This window comes from Henckelia pumila, chromosome 4, assembly GCF_033568475.1.
Source record: "Henckelia pumila isolate YLH828 chromosome 4, ASM3356847v2, whole genome shotgun sequence".
Lineage (NCBI taxonomy): Eukaryota > Viridiplantae > Streptophyta > Magnoliopsida > Lamiales > Gesneriaceae > Henckelia > Henckelia pumila.
Genome location: NC_133123.1, coordinates 223,131,924 through 223,145,498, shown reverse-complemented (window position 1 = coordinate 223,145,498; position 13,575 = coordinate 223,131,924).

The following is a 13,575-nucleotide window of genomic DNA, read 5'->3' as shown; positions in this document are numbered from 1 at the left end:
AATTCTATGGTTAGTAGGTGATTCAGGTCGGGTAACTACATTTCATTGGTATCAGATCATGCATTGGTATCTTTGGGACATAGTTTAGATTGTTGGGATTAACAATTTTGGTTTCTTGTAATGACCGATTTCGACAATGATAACAGTTTTAGCAGAGATGGGAGTTGGAGTGAGAAAATCCTGAGATATCCCCGTAGTCACCATCATAGTCACCAGGATGATCGTCAAAGGATTGCCTTATGCAGGTTCATGTAGTTTGGACCTAAGCCGATGATCAAGTTTGAGAATCCAGATGTCAACGATTGGGCAAAATGTGTGGGACATTACTGTCAATCTTTATACGACCAGAGAAAGAACCCGTGAAGATTCTTCACAAGTAGTTGGAGAGATTGTCATAAAGATCCTACCTCATCTACCAGATAATCGTACCCCTCAATATTAGAATGATTTGGTAGATTAATAAGATCTTATATATCTTGGAAAGAATAGGTTATTGCTAGGAAATTGTAATAAGATAGGCATCGTGGAGGCGGTCAGCAATATCAAGTGCATGGACAGTTGTATGCACTTCTGGGAGATCAGATGCAGACTAGGATGGATGATGATACCCAAGATGATTTCGACGCTTGAGTTCTCCAGGATATCATAGATGGAATGTAGGACTTCCGCATGTATTCGAAATTGTAAGCATTGTATCTTGTATAGAAACCAGTTTGATGTAGTAGGTTTTCTGGTGTAAGTATTTGAATCATTTGTATGATTGATTCTAGAAAATTGATGTAACCGTTAACAATATTATTGCACATATTTTAGTGTGAATATTAGATGTATCAATTTTATATTTGTCTTGTTTCTTTTTTGTTATCTTGGGATGTAATAAGAATTGTACTAAACCTGGATTTGTAGTTCGAATGTTTTCAGTTATGGGATTACCTTGTTATAATTCCAGCATTTTTTTAGTTGATTAGTGTTAAACTAAGGTGACTCTTGGATTATTTGTGTAATTAGATTGGGGTTACATTCTTGTTAAGTTGTTAGTTCTAGGAAGTTTCCTAAGAACAGTTGAGTTAGAATGAGACCTTGTTGACTAGTGCCAAAGATGACTAGTTTCACCACGGGCATAGTCGTGTTTATATCAAGTACTGTGGACTATGATGATTTGTGATTAGTCATTTAGGATGCGTGACCTTGTGTCATTGTTTACTCTGGAGGCCCTTCTTGATTTAGAGATGACTTACAGGGAAGGCTACCTCAGTATTGTTGTTTTACACAGTCACGGAAAAGTATAGCTAGCGGGAGCATTTCAGTGATAGATGATTTCTCTCGATGAGATGTAGTTTGGTAATGGGTTTAGTGCCAAGAGAATCTAGTACTTTTATCTTCTGAGTTCGTCAGATATACAAATGAGATTTTCTGTTAACAGAATGGTCTAGAAAAAACGTATTCCTTGACAAGCGAAATTTTAGAACTAGGGTGCTATACAGTTTGTATTGGGATTGGACTAGATGAATTTTTTTTTGAATAGATTCAGTCTGGTGCTGGATTATTGCCAGTGGTTACTTATAGTTATCTTCACCATCAGAGGTAAGTAAGGTAAAATCTTTGGTATAATAATTACTTGATTCCAGCATTCTTGGGTTAGGTGACTCCTTGTAGAACACGATTAGAGCCGTCAAAATGGGTCGGGCCCGTCGGGCCAACCCGTCCCGCCATGAAAAATTGATGGGTTGGGCTGGGGTTTTAATGGCCCGTTTGGAGGCGGGCCTAAATGGGCCAACCCAAATGGGTCGTGGTTTGAGGCGGGGCAGGTCGGGCCGGCCCGCCTGTTTTTTTAAAAAAATAAAATTTGTTATAAATCATCAGAGAAATAAGATAGACGAGTAGAGAGAATTCATTAGAAAAGAGAGAATGATATGAGTCAATACTCAGGTGCAATTATTATTGAACTCAATCACCCTATTTATAGGGAAAGATTACAATATACAAATCTTTACACCTATTATCTTGACATATTTATCTTGATCACAAATCTTTCAAATATAATTAAATAACATAAGCATCTACAATAATAATATATTTATAACACTCCCCCTTAGATGATTATTTGCACAAGCAACCAATTCTTCAAAATCTCCATTTGGAGAGATGGATGCTCGGGAACATCATCGGGACTAAAGTGCTGCGTCGTTAAAACCTTGACAGTAAAACCCTGTGGAAAAAATCTGAACAAAGAAAAAATATTACATCAACATATACTTTCTTTGGATTTCTTCTCGACGATGGATGTGCATCGTTAAAACCTTATCAGGAAAAACCCAATGGGACAAAATTCTAGTGAAGGAAAAAGAGTACGACATCTCTTGTTACTTGTTATTTGCCTCATTAAAAACCTTGTTATGAGAAAATTATTTTGAGCATCGAATCCTTCAAGGATGTTTCTATATGTATCACCATCAAATCAGTGCAATTCATTATAAGTGCAAATATTTTCTCATAATCTGCTTGAAATATTTTGAGAAACTTTGCTAAAATTTGCACATATTGTCACATGTCTTTTGTAAAGACAGTCATTATTTTGCATAATAGCAAAAAACACATTAATAGTTATATAATTTTGATCCCAAATAATTTCTAAATATCATCTTTTAATATATTTGTTATTCTTCAAGAATAACATAATCCAAATTGTATTCATTGAAATAATTGGTCGTTCACGCTTCTAGCGTCCTTTTTCATTTACTTGCAAGTAATATAAGATATGATCATGCAGGACATTAATTCTTTTTCATAACGACCAGCCTCCATCATTTTTTTCACATTGAGATATTCACTCATTTCTTTAAAGGGGTTCTTCATCACTAAAGACGATTTATATACATTGTTCAACTTGAATATAAATGAAGCTAAATAGTATAAACGATCTTATACACAAGATCAAATAATACTTTGAGATTTAAATTGAACATAATGTTCACTTTATATTTCATTGGGATCGATCTCAAAAATATTCTTGTAGCTTCTATTTTCTCCCCCTCAATGTTGGAAACATTATTTTACAAGAATAATAAATGAGAATTTGCGTCATTAAAATCTCATTGCTCAAAATAATTGATCATAAGATCCAATTTATTTCCAACATATTTACAATCTCTTCAAGAGATTTATTGTAGTGCATTTCTCGCACAAACATTAACTTTCAGTACATAATCATTTGGCATAATATTTATAATATATCTTTCAGATATCCCCAAATATGACACATTTATTCTCATGGTTTAATAGTTGATTGGAGGCAAAATAAATCACCTAAACCAACATATTTATAATCATAAAATTGATATGCATATCCTCTTTTTTTTATCAAGCTTGTCTTGATTATATATTTTGGAAGTTTTTCTCAATATTTATTTTCGCAAACATCATGTTGCACTTTGTGGGCCCACGTTATTTATTCATTCCAGATAATATGGGAATTCTCTACCAATTTGAGCTAATGATAGTGATATCAAATTTGATAAGCCAATAAAAATTCATAAAATCTTCTGGATCTTTGATTCAAAAACATTCATATTTATCTATCGAAGAACTTTTGACTTATTCATTAACATCTTTGTGTACTATCAATAATTTTTCAATAATTTATATAATTTGAATGCTCAATTTAATCCATTCTGTCAAACTCTGAAAGTATTTGTATCAATGATACTTCTGGAGCTCTCTATCTCTTTTAGAAATATTGATTTGTAATATACTATTTAAACAAAATCAATGTCTACTATATTCAAAAATACACATACGTCAATATTCTGTATCACTATTTTATAATATCAAGAACATCATCTTTTTCATCGTCAATCAAGAGATCTTCAAGATATTTCATACATTTATATCATCATACAATGAATTATTTTGGATAGACATCAACGGTCTCAAAAAAACTTTATAACTTGCTTGATAGATATCAATAAATTTCCTTTATGTACTTCAAGTACGACATCATTTAAATAGTGATACGAGATAAAAATGTACATTAATTAGTACAATACTTGATTATGACGTATAACTCAATATTTTGTGTCATTCATGATTCATATCTCTTTTCATATGAGATAATATATTATTCTTTGAAGAAATAATAAACAACAGTCTATCAACTGTGTCCATTGGCACTGCCACATTCACTTAAAATAATGAACCACATAATTAGACAACTTTCATAATTGTCTTTTCTTGAACAAAATAATATAAATAAGATATTATATTAAAAGAATTGAAATTGAAAAATCGGACGTACCTTTTTAAATTCTTGTATGCACCAAGTAGATATTTTACTTTCAACAATGACATTCAATCTATCACAAATGTCATCTTACATTAAATTTATGTTCCAACATGTAAGATATATAATAACATGTGATAAAAATATTTTATCATTCATTTAAAAAGTCATAGTTTAATCAAATTATTTTGAAAAAAATTCAAAATGTATATCCACAATCAAAATCAAGAAATTTTAAATCCATAATCAAATTTTATGGAATAAAAATTTAACAACCCAATATATCCTTAAAATATAAAAATTCTCAAATGAAAATTGTTTTCACAAAATTGTATAATCAATATCTCATGAAATATATTGACCAATAGAATAGATTCACAAATTTTTTAGATCTTATGTTATATCATCGAAATAATTTATGTGAATCAAAAAACAAGCTATAGTTTTTCAAAATTTAGTTTAAACAAATACAAACTCAATTTACCAAAAATAAATTAGTTCAAAAAATAAATATAATGACTTGAAGTTAGTCATAAATCAACCCATTGACATCAACATGCAGAGGCTACCATCAATCCATCGTCGTCATTTCCCAATATAGATGATAGTCCAATTCTTTGGGTTTAACATTGATTTTTCTTTTTCAGTTGATAATGTTACGATCTTACTTTCGCATATTCATAATTTTCAATCAATAGCCTATTCAGTTCATCATTGAATATCAAGTCGTTATTCATAAAAATAGTGACAAATAATAAATTATGTTTCTTATAGATCATTTAGAACAAATATATGCTTTGTATCGATAGCAAGTCAATATTTATTTATATATATATCACATATATCTTTAATAACCTTTTTCTTAAAGATATTGACAAATTTATATCATATACCGATATTATTTCAGAAATTGTACTAAAATTTTCAATTCATAAGATCTTCAACAACCAAAAGGGCATTAAATTATATTCTTCGAGAATATTGCCAAATCTTGGATCTTATATAAATATTCTTCATGAATATCAACAAATCATCTTTGATCAATATTTCTTTATAAATATTGATATATTTTGACATTGATATATATCTTTCAATGATATTTATAGATATTTGATATCATATCAGATATCAATCATGATTTCTTCATTTTATCAATATACTAAATCATATATCACATCTTTATCATAAATCTATTCAGTCTCAATATATTATATCATAATTATGAATCTCTTTCGATATATCAAAATCGTAATCATGAATCTCTCAAAATTCTCAATATGTTATACCATGATCATGAATTTCTTCAAATTCTAAATGTAAAATCATGTTGTGATACTTTATAGCCATCAACATATTCATGATATTTCATGGGCATCAATATATCAATTATTTTCATTGTGCTACTTCTAGAACACCAATGAATGTCTCTCATAAAATTGAGTATTGACAACACGTTGTGCTATTCCAATAGCATCAATAAAACAAGAATAATTTTCATCCTCAGTTGGTTATAACATCGTGCTGATAACATGTTATAAATCATGAGAGAAATAAGAGAGATGAGAAGAGAGAACGTATGAGAGGAGAGAGAATGATATGAGTCAATACTCAAGTGCAATTATTATTAAACTCAATCACCATATTTATAGGGAAATATTACAAGATACAAATCTTTACAGCTATTATCTTGATCACAAATATTTCAAATCTAATTAAATAAGATAATCATCTACAATAATAATATATTTATAACAAAATTTTTAATTTTTTTTTGAATTATGGGTATAAAAGTACTTATATTTAAATAATGTGATTTTAAAATTTTAAAACTATTATTTGATATATTTTTAATATTTTACATTATTATTTTTAATGGTTAAATATTTATTTATATTATTCATATTATTTGAAAATGTGACTTTTTATTCAAAATATAATAGTTAACATCAAAATTTTACATTGTTTGTTTGATTATGACATTTATTATTTTCTATTATTTAAAATTGTAGATATATATCTTTCAATCTCAAATACTAATTTTGTTTTTTAGTTTTTCATTTTTTTTATTTTTTTAAAAATTTTGGCGGGTTGACCTTCCTAGCCCGCAACCCGCGATGGGGCTGGGCGGGTTAGGGTTTTATGGACCATTTGGAGGCGGGACTAAACGGGCCGCAGGTCGGGGGGCGGGCGGGCCGGCCCGTCTGATAGCTCTAAACATGATGTTAAGAATTGATCAATGGAAAACTCTAAGTTCAGAGTATGTTGATCAATGGTATAAGATTCCAGTAGGAATCAGGAACCGAAAGTGGTTTCTTAACTTGATTGATCTTTTTAGGCTAAGCATAAGCCACTTTGAATTGATATCAATTGACGATACAGCTACTTGGAAGTATGACTTGAAGTTCTATCATAAGGGATTGTTAACTCTAATGTAAATGTAATTGTAATTGTTCTGTAAACCTGTTGTGCTTAGGAAACATAACAATGTAAGAGTACCTTGGGAAAACTACCAGTACAATATAAAATGTTGACGTTTAGAATTCATCAGCTGTTTGGAATTATTCAAAAGTGTATATGTCAAGATTTCAGAATTTTTCCCTCTATCTGAAGAGAGCAGTTTGGGATTCAACTATTGTAGGAATAGAATTTCCACTCTTGAATGTATTATTGACTGACTCCTTCAGAAATAAGAGAACCTAATCAATAAGGTAAGATCTATTTGATCGATCGTTTTGTTTTTTTTTTTCAAAACGCCATTGAGCTTTTTCAAACAAGAAGGTGATTCCAATTATCTCTGTAGTGATTATAGATACTAGAGCTAAGTGAAAATAAGGGTAAGAATCCCTTATCAGGTAAAGACAATTTGTTAAAAGACTTGACATTGTACCCAGTGTGGTTCCAGGGATTGTCAATCAAGTCTACTGAGAAACCTTGATGAAATTGTTGCGGAAGTTATCTAATAATGTCAGCATGTTCAGATAATGATTGGAAGTGCTCAGTATTCATTGGCAGTGAATGATATTTATTGCATCATCAGGATTTATCTTTTGACTGCCTACCAAGCCATGGTGGATTGCTACCAAAGATTGGTCTAGTTTCATCCAAAGAATGGTGATTTAAGTTTTTTTTCTAAGACGAGGGATTAAAGCAGCTGTTTCAAGATCTTCTGGACAAGGGTTTTATCCTACCGAGCATGCATTGGATATATTCTTGAGCCTGATTCCAGCTTTTCATTAAAATACTGATGGTCAGTCTGAGTGGAAGATTCTCACTCTGGTGGTTATTGTTTGAACAAGTGTAATTGTTTTAATTGGACTCTAGTAAGATTGAAATAGTGATTGGACTAGTGGTGTTCAACGATAGTAGTTGAGGCCTATAGTTTTCTTGGGTCTAGCAAGATTTTTGTCACCAATGTCGTGTGTTTATTCGCTAGACCATTGACATGACTAATTCATCAAGTCGTTGAAAGTAGTATCATAGATTGTGACAGAATTCTTAGAATTTCACAAGTACCTAATTTTCCTACTCGTGTGGACAAAATTTTTGTGAGTGAAATATTTGACAGACTCTTGGTTTCCTATGGGTAAAAGATCGTTGGTATTCTCGTTTTAATACAAAGGAAAATGTCTAATGCTGTGGGTCAGATGACATCATTTGACTAAGATTATTGGTACCAGACATTGTGAGTTTCCATTATTTGGTACGTCATGCCTTGCCAATTTTGGGCCTGAGTTTCTGTTGACTCATAAAAAAGTAAATTTTGGATCGAAAAAGTTATGGCGACGCTGGTGTGTTTGTTTAGGCTTGGTGTTCTTGGGAAAATATATACCTTTCCAGATAGACAGATTCCGCAGCAGTGTATAGCATTGCAAGGAGAGATTTATGTACTACCTTTCGGTGTGGTAGTTATCACTACCCAGAAATTGCAAATGAAGGAGTTCAATTTCATAAACAAGAAAGAAATTCTTGTTGAGTGCTAAGGTATTTCTGTTTACTCAGAATTTTACATGTAATAGATGTTTAAACTCCTAATTTAGTGATGGGCGCAGTTAGTTGCTTATTAATGGGAAAGCTAGTTGATCTTTTAGTATTGGGATCAATGACAGTTCCAAAACACAAAACATTGGAAGTTGTATCACGGTCTTTTGTGTTATCCGCAGATGTTGGTTAGATGCCGACATAGAAAATGGTTTTGAAATCTTTAGTTTCCTGGTTGGATTAGTAATCAGTTGGAAGTAAAGTGAAAACCAGTTTTTCTTGTATCCAGGAATGTTTTAGTGCAGCGGGAATACAGTCAACCTTATAGATGGAAAAATTCTCTTAGTCTAAGCAGGGTGGTAGCGCTAAGTCATGTCACGCCCAAATTACCCAACTCAAATCAGATAACAAAATATGCAGTAGTGTGAGTAGGGATCGTTCCCACGAGAAAAGTGAAATTTAAATAGTTATCTTAAAATACTGAAAATAATAAAAGGGGTTTTTTTGGATTTTACTAACTACTATGCAAGAATTAAAATAAGAAAGATCAATAAACTAACGAGACTTGGTATCGGTCGACTACACCCTTGAAATTATTCATTCGATCATCGATTCCCTAAAATAATTAATTCACATTGAATATTCATCATTAGAAATTGAATTCCTATTTTACCTTAATTTTAGTTAACTAGATACCATCGTTCTAAGTTAATCCCTTACCCCATAAATTAACCCAATACCAGCGATTAAATTTAAATTCACGGCTGCATTCAAATGAGTAAAACTGTTGAATCTAGACAACACAAATACCAGCAATTGTATTTAGCCTATTCAATTGTTGTTCCTACGATTTAACAAATTCAACAGGAGAAAATATTAATCATAGTTGCTTCAAAAATCAGATGATTCAAACAATTACGGATTTAAATTCTAATTTAGCAATAGATTGTATAGCAAAATCCTAAGGTGATCAATCCTAAAATCTCACATACAATCATGGCAATCAATCCAAAACAACTCTTGATACGCAATTTGGAATTAAACAATAGAAAACTGAATCTCACAAATAAAATAACTCAAGGGTTTGTCTTCCTCAACCAAGTTCTAAAACATAGCCACAAATATTCATGAATTTTCTAGAAAAATTCATGAAAAAAAATTAAATCTAAGAAAAGAGGGGTTTGTCTTCCTCAACCAAGTTCTAAAACTTAGCCACAAATTCATGAATTTTCTAGACAAATTCATGAAATAAAAATTAAATCTAAGAAAAGAAAAAAGAAACCTAGCCGCCAAGATGTTCTCCACGTTTGAAGCCGTCCAAAATATATTCAGAATGCCCCCTAAGACTCTAAAATTCGATATCTATATTTTAATTAAGGCTAGAGTCCTTAAAAATAAAATTTCTAAATTACAGATTTTTTTCCCGAACAGCCCGTCTCGCTCGATCGGTAAAGATTGACCGATCGAGCGAGCATATTTTCCCAATCCTATTGTTTTCAAATTCCTTGCCATCGCTCGATCGGTAGGATCTTGCGGATCGAGCGGCATAATTTTCTCACAAAAAATCCCAGCAGCCAACACCTTGCGCAAACAATATGCATTAAGCACAAACGCACAGCTTCCAAATTCCCAAGAGCAATAGATATGCGCAAACGCGCACCCTTCACTCATCACAGCAGGTAGATAGCCCTTCCATCATGCGCAAATGAGTAGTGTGTTTGCACAACAAGTAGTGCAAAAAATAAGAATCAAGCGCAAACAAGTAGTGCGTTTGCACAACAAGTAGTGCAAACGACAACCAACCAAGCGCAAACGCGCTTCCAACTTCTTTTATGCGCATCATCCTTCCTCAACAGCGCTTGTTCTCTTCATCATTGCATGGCTCAGATCTTTTTTGCACACTCTTCTTCTATCTTTTTGCTCATTTCCTACTTTTCCTTGTCTTGTTGCGTAGCTTCATCTTTTGTTCTTCAATTTCTCGGCACCATCACTTCATCTTCATTCTACAACACTTCTCTTTTTTCCAGTAAAATGCGACGTACTACACAATAAATCCGGGAGTATGTTATGCAGACATGATAAATTACAACATATAAATTCATGCAAAACAACAACAAAACGATATTAAAATAAGCAACATAAACATGACTATCAAATACCCCCACACTTAATATTTGCTCGCCCTCGAGCAAGTATGCAAAAGCAAAATAAAAACACAACAAAAACATAAGCAAGGATGAATCATACACAACATAGCCTTAGAAAAGTTTTCCCAAAACAAACTCACATTGACTCTCGACTATCAATGATATACCTTCAGTCGAATGCGAACGTGCGTGTGTGACATGTTACCCTAGCTACATGCAACCTCGAAAGACAAAGCTTCAAGACTGTTTGCCGACCTAAGACAATTCAATGCAAGTCTCAAAATCAAGAACCCTCCCCTCAACAATCCTTCAACACAACACAACTCCCTTGAAAAATAATTACGCACCGTTGGATTTTGCACCCGACATTTTAAAGTCTCAATAATTACCCGCAAACTTAGCTATAACTAGATAGGATTCGAATTTCAATCCCCTCATCTATAGCCCGGATGGAACTACAACCCCATTAGGTCCGCAAACTTAGCTATGAAATAGTGAATAAAATTTCATTCACATTCCAAGCCAGGATGAAGTTGTTATTTAAAATTTTTTTTCAAAAGTTTAACCCCATTTTATCCGCATACTTAGCCACAAACAAGACGATTAAGATTTCAATATTCTTGCTCGCAACCCGGATGGAGCTAATTTTTCATTAATGCTTTATAAGAAATTCAAAAAGGTGCGCCCAAGAGTGTATATGACATATCAAAGAAATCATCAAGACTCAAGAACTATCATGTTCCACAAACACCTATTGTCGTGGAATGGTCCAACAGACATCCACAGTATCTAATACATCACTACATTTCACCAGTTAAACATGCGTCCTTAAGAATATTCAACAATCATCCTACGATTTCTCATATCCAATCAAGAGTAAATTTTTTTAAAAATTTCATTTTTTCACTTCCATCATCATAGGCTAACAATCATCATCCTACTTATGTATATGTTGTGAAAAATTACTCGCAAGCGTACGAGTGTCAAGTTTTAATATAGTGATAAAATCAAGTATCGATCCCTCAGGGAGTAAGATGAAAATAATAGTGCTTGTAATTAGAATAGTCCAAACTTTATCTAGAAAATCAATAATCAAGAATTTTGCAATTAAAATAAATAATCAGTTGATTTTAGATAGCACGCAAACAACTTTCAGGAATAATCAATTAGAGAAAATGGTCTAGAGGTATAGATTTCACCTGGTTTCAACAACAATCAATCCTAATTAATTAATCTTCATGAATTTCAAAGAATTAATAGCCAAGAACACTTACGTGTATTATTCCCTCTCCCGAGTGCCGAATAAAATATATCAACTACAATTGAATTCCAATATCCCTATTAAGAATTTACTTGCAGTGATCAATTCAAAACAATGTTCTCTTTAAAAGCTCTGTTAAAATTATAAGCTCTCCCGAGTCAGATAAACAATTAACAGTGTATTTTCCAATGGTCCTATTCAAAATCTCCTCTCCCGAGTGCCAAATTTCAAATAAATATTACAAATCAATTATTATTCAGATAATTGAAAAGACAATCAATTCTAGAAAAAACAATTAATCTAGAAGAAATTCAATTCAATAAAATCAAGAATTCAAGAAAGTGTCTACACCAGGTTCCATCCGACCTCTAGACTATAAAAATTAGTTCATAATAAAATTTTGAAAACAATAAATAATAAATCCAAACATGTTCAGAATAAAATAAAAGATAAAAGAAACAAATCCGTCGTCGACGCCGTGTCCGGTCTATCAAACTCCGTCTTCGTTCTTTAAGTTAAGCTCCAGAAAAAATCCTCAGGAAAACCACACGATCAAACCCTCTGATATTCTGTGTAATTGTTGTGGCGGCTCCCCTCCTTAATCAGATGAAAAATTGCCTTTTATATCGTGCACAAAAGCCCACTCAAAAGCCCACAAAATATAGAAGTTTTCTTCCGATTAAAATTTCCAAACTCAAACTTCGCGACACGCGCCCGCTCCAGAAATCATGCGCCCGCGCATAGGCCTCTGTTCTCAAGTTTCTCGCCTTCCCAAAAACTTGAGCGATAGCTCTTCTTTGAGCGCTAACAAAGAGCGCTGAACTTAGGCCCAATAATATGGCCCATCACTGTTCCTTTCTTTTGTCTGTACGTTTCTTTACTTTTCTTCTTTCTTCTTCCCTTTTACTCTTTTAATTCTTTTCTCTCAAATCTCATTTTTCTCATTTTTTCTCCTTTTCCACATAAATTCCATAATTTCCTACAAACACAAAAACAACAAAATACCCACATAAATCTGCTCGAAACAAGCAATTAACAATTAAAAGCATATATAAATTAAGTGTATAAAATACACTTATCAAATACCCCCAAACTTATATTTTTGCTAGTCCCGAGCAAAACTATTAAATTTCAAAAACTCATTCTATCAAACCAACAAAAATAGTCAAGAAATATTATGGAACAATGGCCTCATCAATGATTTCAAAGAATTTCAAATCCAATCATGTCACACCTACTAACACTTGAAAGTTTTAATCATAACAAAATAACCGCATAAACTCACAATCTCCGCAACTCACGTTTCAAAACACCATTCTCCAAATTCAATTCACACATTAATAGATCATGAGGTCTTTTCAAGGTAGCAATAGGATCAAAAATAAGATATTAACCAAAAACACTCACAATTAGGTAATTGCAACGAATAATAGTGTGTGCGTGTTTCGATCAAAATTCATAATCATTAAAAGCATCAATCAACAGTCCATATGCTAAATTCTCGCAACTCTTCTCCACTAGTATATTGGGCAACTGAGACTCGGTCAATAGGACTTATTTAGCTTATAATGTAAGGCCTGGCTCATGGCTACAAATGAAGGATAACAATTCAAAATAAGGAGTAATTCATATTCATGCTCATTCTAACTTCAACTCCTTTTTCATTCACAATTTCACTTCTATTTCAATTCACTTCATTTCTCAACTTTTTCACAACTCTTCTTTTAACTCTCTTTTACAACTTTTCCAACCACATTTTTTTTTTCTACTACCTTTTTTTTTTAATTTTTTTTTTCAATTCATCCACCACACCAATCCTTTTTCTCACAAGTAAAACTAGGAGCATAAAACCTTTTAGCATTCAAATTACTCCCTTAAAGGTAGAAATTAGTGTATAGGCTAATTAGGTA